Source organism: Homarus americanus, unplaced genomic scaffold, assembly GCF_018991925.1.
Source record: "Homarus americanus isolate GMGI-L3 unplaced genomic scaffold, GMGI_Hamer_2.0 scaffold53276, whole genome shotgun sequence".
Lineage (NCBI taxonomy): Eukaryota > Metazoa > Arthropoda > Malacostraca > Decapoda > Nephropidae > Homarus > Homarus americanus.
This window is the reverse complement of record NW_024729506.1, coordinates 1-7,773: the sequence shown is the minus strand read 5'-3', so window position 1 is coordinate 7,773 and position 7,773 is coordinate 1. Positions and strand designations below refer to the sequence as shown.

At 40.1% G+C, this 7,773-nt stretch overlaps 1 long non-coding RNA gene across 1 annotated transcript; it reads right to left on the bottom strand.

Moving 5' to 3' along the window:
- Nucleotides 1-3,872: 3,872 nt before the first annotated feature.
- Nucleotides 3,873-4,617, bottom strand: LOC121866749. Its single transcript, XR_006089012.1, has 2 exons — nt 4,419-4,617; nt 3,873-4,238 (listed from the first exon to the last, which is right to left on the bottom strand). It is a non-coding gene; the product is annotated as an uncharacterized LOC121866749 (long non-coding RNA).
- Nucleotides 4,618-7,773: the final 3,156 nt, after the last annotated feature.

The following is a 7,773-nucleotide window of genomic DNA, read 5'->3' as shown; positions in this document are numbered from 1 at the left end:
GTTCCATTCGTCTTATGAGGCCTTGACCTTGAAGCTACTGTCGGAACATATTTTGTTCTCCAGTGCTGACTTTATCTCAAGGTAATGTAAAAACACTGCAGCCAGTTTCTGAAAGGGATTTCGCTACAATCCCTTCAGCCGGTAGTGCAGCTGATGATCCCAACTATATGTGGAGGTTGAGAAGTAGTTGTATAAGGTTTGCAAAAATCCGGAATTTGAAAGAGACCCAAGGCAACTGATGTTCCTACAAGGTTCAAGGAGTGACCTGCACAAGGGACGTAATATGCCAGCCTTTATTCTGGCAGTGTAAATGGCTGACATAGTGGCAGCATTGTCATAACTCTGCCCTCAAGACGAACTTCTGTAATTAACTGTACAATAGTTGAGGCTATGCTCTGTGCACCATGGTCATGTATATGTCTATGAAGTTATAAAAATCGCTCAACTATGAATGTAAGTTGGTCAGTATGACTAACATCCGGTGTGGAATCTACACTAACTGACTAATATTTGTCTCGTTTCACTTCACTTATGATAATTGATTGACCATTTGCTGACAAATCGTTTTTGAGAGATATGAAGTGTTTGCACAGCACCAGATGCTGTGCAAGAAAAGTGTCCAATTTGGCCAGGAGTTGCAAGGTAATTGCCATTGTTGCTAGAGCCTATTCTTTCATCACTACCTCTGAGAGGAAGACCTCTCGATGTTAAAATTTGTAGTGTTTCAACTATGCGCAATAGACGTTCTTTGCATTATTTTCTCTCCAATTGTAGTTGCAAAGCCAAAGTGGAATGAATTCGCCTTGCTGTAATTGCCCTCACACCCCAACTGAAATTTGATGCTCTCTGCCACTTTCACGTTCGGCAACTGTACGCCGGCAGTTTTTCCAGTCGCTAAACGCAAAATACATCTCCAGTTTTTGGAGAATACACAAGCCATTCCCTTTGTCATCATGTAAACAAGGATTTGGGCACATACCGAACTCTTTCCTTTTCACTTGTTGAGAAGTGACCTTGTTCACAATTTAGATCAAGAGAATGATTTAGTAAATAGTCAATCGGTTTATCATCAACTGTCAGCCGGATCACTCGACACCGGTTCCATAGAATGTTTCTTATAATTCAACTGAGATGAATCGGACGAAGCTTCAGTCACAGGTTGGAGAAAGGAAACTCTTAATGGTGGTTTTCTTCTATAAAATATATTATATACAAAAGAGTCTGGTGGTGGGAAGTTGGTGCTTGGAAGAGGAGACGAGACGCGGCGTGTTCAGGAACGTAGGGTAGAATGAATTTCAACGGCGAGACCGAGAGGTCATACACTCGGCTACCGGAAGTAAACCCGGATGCCAGCGTCGCAGGTGGCGACCCCCCCCCACCCCCGTGAGAAAGTCGCCGAATCCCGTCTCATTGGAATGCGGCTAGGCTCGTCAGTTTGTAGGAGAGTATCCACTACGGTACTTGCATTGCTGTAGGTGGCGATTTACTTAATCTCAGCTGACCTCGTTTCGTCATCCGAATCACTAAAGTGAACCTCTACTGTGTCATCCTCTGGGAGTTTACTGTCACTGGGCTCTGAATCTCCTTTTGGTTTAAAAAAATGTCAGCTTTGGCTACTTTTAAGTTCCTCTTTCGTGAGCAGGGCCTCTCTACATATCAGGGCTGGTCGACTTGAAACCACACGAATGACTCCAGTCATGTCTCACTTTTGTGTGTGTTGGGAATTTGTACACTATCAATAAATATACAGTTAATGAAAAATGTCTCAATGTTTTAATTTCCTCAATATAACTGCATATGGCTTCCAAATTCTGCAAAGAAGTGTTCAAATTTCAATATTTTCCCGGGGGGGCTTACAGCTCCCCCGGAACTCCCAGATGTTTAGGCTCGTTTCACTCGCCACCCCACCCCACCTCCACAAAGAGGCTGGCTGCCCATGGGTAGTGTGTGCAGGTCAGAGTTGGCGGTACAGTGTGTGAGAAAAGTGTTTCAATACGGTTGGTAAATTCGATTTGACGTTCGGGCATCCAAATGATCTAATTTCAGTAGTACTTGGAAACATCTGGCTATCCCCAAGGACAAGCCACTCGTGTAGTTTTACTAACAACAAAGACAGTTGAAGCTTTCACCATCACTTAATGGATGTTCCAACTATAATCAGATATCTAAGTTGCCTTAACATATACCACCACTGTTGCAATTTCCAATTCTGTGTCGTTATATTAAAGGCCCGTCCACTCGATCGAGCAGTGCCCGTCGTTGAGCGAAATCATGGTCAGCCTGCCTGGTGGTATATAAGTATTACAAATGTTATACGTACGTGTTCCCCGCTCAGTGTATAACCAAATGCAATGTACAATATTGGCGTGAGAGGAGATTGTTTATGTAATGAGGACATTCGTGTGTGTTCTTCGTTCTCGTCCCATAGCTTCCTGTTTATGCATATCATAACTCAATCCATTTTTATGGATTACAAATCTCACCTGCAAGTAATCTTCCTCGAGTACTTCATAGCAGGTATTATGCGAGACAAACTTTGTTTCGATATCCTCGTGACGTGTAGGTGCATACCAGTTGAAAGATATACAAGCGTTGCCTCTAGAGATATACTTTCCCTCATATTGGTATCCTGGTTTTTTTTATATATGGTTCCACTTTCGCTCGAAATTTGTAAAAGGTGTTAGAGTCCTTTGTCATGTCTCGCTCGTGTCCATCTTGCCGTTCACGTAAAATCGTGGCATGACTTCAATACTTTTTTCCGACCTAACCACTCTATGCACCATCCCCTTGTTCTGCATTTGCACATAGCAGCAATTATTATAGTACACAACGATATGATCTTTGCTTTTCACTGTCGGGCGATTATTCGTGCGATCGTAGCGTATCCGCCACTGCAGACCACTTACTAGCGCCCGACTATGACTGACGCCAATCACCCCCGTGTGTACAACACACAAGCTTTGCCCGGTAAAGGGTCAAAGCCCGCCGGGCACTGCTCGATCGTGTGGACGGGGCTTTAGGAACAAGGAAGTCTCGGGTGCACTCTAAGATGGAAAGAAAACGGAGGACTCAGACGTCCTGAGAAATCGGACGTCTCAGACGGGTGACTCGTTAAAGAAGGTATAGCTACACGTTAACTCACAAACCACCCTCCGCTTTTATTCTCCTTCTGTACTTCCCACTTAACTATACCTTGCTCTAAATATCCTTGTTGACGGTTCTCTTATCTCTGACATGCACAACCGTCGTTATTACATCTTTAACCCACTTTGCTTTTTCAATGCCATTTGTCTCCATTTCAAAGCCTTTCCCATGTTGAACAAGTAAAAGGCAGTCTTTTGAGATGAAAATACTCTAATATACATTGCGGCGGAAATGCAATTGAAGAAGCGTTTTAGAATTGTCCAAACTAAGACTACATGACCAGACCTCTAATTTTACCTTGATTTCGACTGAATATTGAAAGACTTGGGTCTATATTTAGTATTGCAGTGGTCATAGATGGAAGTTCATATTTTTATTTATAGGTTAGACTTTCATATGTCTTGCTTGGAATTTAGTATTTTACCACTTCTGGTGTTATTAGACAATACTAAGATTAGTTTAAACCAGTGATGATCGTACTTTAGTACAGGGCCACTGTGGACTTTGAACGATTGGAAAGTAAAAAGCCACACATTAATGTCATCATTTGTCTATTGGGTTATGTTGTGAAAAAGTAATACTAATTTAAGAGGAGTAGAGCTGTATTTCCCGAAGCGTTTAACACCATTAAGTAGAGTATTTGAGAACTATTTATGGGCAAACTTTCAAACAGCAGACGTAGTCGAGATTTTATTATACTCTGGGTTTTGATTTAGTAAAAGCAAGGATTTGGATTATTCCATAAATAGAAAAACTTTATTGGTTACATATACTGGATATTCAATATGTACAAGTTTGACTTTACTTGCACAGAATGTAATGCAATACAGCTCATGACCCACAAATGGGGTAGAAGAAATAACAAAGCAGTTTTTTTGGAGACCAATTTCTTGTAGTTTAACACTAGGAAACTCACTGTAATGCTGTGGGAAGGATCCACTAACCGCGGTAGAACTGGAGTAGGAAAGGAATTGTTGCGATCGAGTTCTCCAGCAACAGGTAAATTTTGTAGACGCTCCGAATTGTTCTTGTGGTGACACTGCAGCTACCTCGGTCAACTCGTATAGGGTTCATGGTCGTTTGATGAGCGTGTTCTAGAAATAGCAAGAAGATTAATGTTATGTAAGCCTGGTTTAACGCGAAACTTATTTAAAAAGTTTAGTTTAGGTAATATCAAGACTAATAAAATTTCCTTTTTTTTTTTGTCAAGTGAAATTTTAAACAATAGCTTCCCAATCGCCAACAAATAATTTACAATTTGAAGATACACTTACAGTACAGAAGATGTTGTAGCGTCGTCGCGTGCCAGTGTTCTGTGTTGACGTCCGTCTACCAGGCTTTATATACAGGCGGCCCACACTCCCTGACCAATCACAAGCTGTTTTAGGTGAAATTGTAGCCAATGGGAACATTGCCTTGTTATGACGTCAAAGTGACGCCGGCAGGTTTGGTTGTTTGATGACGAGTAAACGATTTAAACTTTATTGTGACACGAAAGTAGTGTAAAACGTGAAAGGAAAATATTATGAAATCGTATTCAGTGCTTTACTTATCTTGGATAGAAATTGTGAATATATTACAACAGCAATATTGGCCTCAGTTTAAGTGTGAGACATTGTTAAGACACATATACATCCAAATAGTACTATTGTAATATTAAAAAAGTCTTAAACTTAAATAGAATAGTCTAAAGAAGTTAATATGAGGAATAAAATAAGATCACAGAGAGAGAAAAACAATGAAGAACAAAGCACCGAGTTAATATTAACCTTTACTTGAAATTGACCATAGAGCAGAAACAGTAAAATTAACAAAAGACAGACATATGTTACAACAATGGAGAAGAAAACGTACACGTTACAAGAAAGTAGAGTAGAGTTGTGAGCAGGGCCGGATTGAAGAGTGGGCAAAGTGGGCAGTTGGCCAGGGGCCTCCACATATTATAATATTGTATTGATTTGGTTGATTTTATTTTCAATCTTTAAAATTCATGTTTATCACGTGATAGAAATTAGGCTAGCTACTCGTTGAAATTGACGACTGGGTGGTTTTCCTATGAACCGTCTATTTTGAATGAATGCTGTGGTGCTAATAATATGATATTTAGAATTGCGGAACTCCCAGATGATTAGGTTCGCTTCACTCGCCACCCCACCCTCTTGGGGTAGTTATAATGAGGGGGGCCTCCACAGGTCTAATAAATCTGGCACTGGTGGTAAGTGGTATTAAGAACCTGGCAGGCCTCTCCATACAGTGTACCTTTAGACTAACATAACTAATATTTAACAATTAACATTGAACTAACATCTTAGCCCCCAAAAAAATGTGACTACCCTCCCAGCTACACAAGGACCTGGGCTGGCTCACTAACTCCAACAATAATAAAAATAATAATAATAAGCAGCATTATATAAATAGAGCAATATTAATACAAAGGTCTGACGACCCAAGGGAGCAGAACAAAGATAAAACACCAATAAGAAAGATTCTTTCTACTCCTACTGTATTTCAGTTTCACCACTTTTCCCTCAACCCCTAATAATTTTCTTTCACCTCTTAACTAAAGATTTCGTACTCGTACTCGTGCTGTTTGTCCTCTGCGGATGACTATAATATACTCGTCAGTTACATGGACCAGTTTCTAGTTGACATAGCAATGGTTAGAGAGATATTTACTATCACAATTTGATAATGATTTATTGGGTCAGGTCTCAGCTCACACGTACCTTAGAGAGTAAATGTGGTACCTGATAATATAGAGTACATTTATGTCAAGGAATTATTATATAACATTTAGTAGCACGTGGATTAGTACACGTAAGATGGCATAGTATAGAATGTTACCACGATGTTTTTGTTTTACATTGTTTGAATTAAGTTATAAATATATACTGTACGTAAAGTATTTGACGGTAATGGGAAAACATTACTCGGGGTCTTGACTTTATTAAATTCACCGTTGATAGTTCTCACCAAGGAATGGAGATGTGAGTAACTGATTGTAGGGTATGTTGTTATTTCCATCTTGGAAGGAAACTTTATTGACTACGATACTGCGACCTATGTCTATGGTGCAAATACCCAAGAGCAGTTGATCTGGATAATCCCCTCGTTTGGTTGTGACGGTGTTTACCGGAGAAGAAGTTCGGGGTCCCGGAAAGCAAGAATGTGGCCGTTTTGAGCTCATATATTTTGGCTATATTTCATGAAATGGACTTTGTTGGAGTTTGTTTGAATAATGTTGAAGATGACACCAGAGTTTTTTTAATGTATCCTTGTACTTTGACGCCAAGGTGAAGAATAAAATGTTGAAAATTTGAAGTTATTCGAATGAGGTGGTTCGGTGAGCAGAGAGCAAATAATTTGACGGTTCGGCGGGAAGGTTGGGGTATTTAAAGGTCGAACCGGCAAGGATGCATCAGTTACAATCCGATCCTTGTGTCTGGTGTTAGAACTCCTTTAGTTTGTGAAGAAGAAAAGAAAAGAAAAGTAAAGTGTAGTATATAAAGTAGTGTTTAGACATTTGTTGTTTGGCTGTTAGTGTTCCGCATTGGAAATGTTTTCTTAAACATTTTGTGTGGTTTTTAATACAAGTATTTGACTTGTGGCCTGTGAAACGTATTTAAGATTTCTGTCTGTGGTTAACTAGGGAGATTTTGAAGTTGTTCTTAATTCAAGTTGTTAGAGTACAGGATATTTAAATTGAAGACGGTAGTTTAATCGAAATGAAATCCTTTAAGTGTTAAACGTGTTAAGTGGTTTAAAAAGTTGAAGTGTTAATAGTGTAGTTTGTGAAATTGGCGGAATATGTTGTGTTTTTGCAAGAAATCGTGTCATTTCGTTGGTGAGTGATGGAAAGTGAATTCATGAGCATGTAGATTGTGTAGCAAGTTCATTATTAAAATATTGTCTATCTGAAGTTCAATGTAGTTTTAAGTGATGGTGGTGGAATCTTGAAAATGAGTGAGAAGAAAAGAAAGCTGCAGCATTTATGTGTGCCTTGAGCTTGGACTGTTCATAGTGATCGTGGTGGATCTTGAAAATGAGTGAGAAAGAAAAAAGATGCAGCATTTGTGTGCCAAGTAGTAAACCATACGTGTGTGTTTTGATGCGTATAGTAGGAGATTAGGAGATTGGAGGTGTTGTGCATATAGTGAAGTGGAAAAGCAAATAAATGTGCCGACAGCGACGTTTTGGTAAACGAGGGGTGAGGGCAGGTAAGTGACTATTGATGTTTAGTTTGTTTAGCGAGGTAAAGATAGGGATTTGACATGAATAAGAATATTGATATGGGTGAGCCAATTGGTAGCCTGCTTTGAGTGTATGAAAAATAAGCGGCATAAAGCACGAGACCCAGGGTCGGGTCGATGCATCTTTAGGTGACTACATTCCAAACGTTCGACTTTACTTTTATCCTCTTCGCCACTGATCGGCTTGTTAGCCGCTTGGTCACGTCTCTTTTCGTTTATATTCTTCACGAAAAGGTCGGCTCGCTAGCCGCCTGAGAGATTGGAGCGCCTGAAGTTGCCTAGCTTATACTACAGACGGGCAAGGGGGGACCTAGTTGAGCTTTATAAGCATCTGAGGGGGCACTACTCAGTTAAGTGTCCTTGCTTGGCGCTGGCGGAC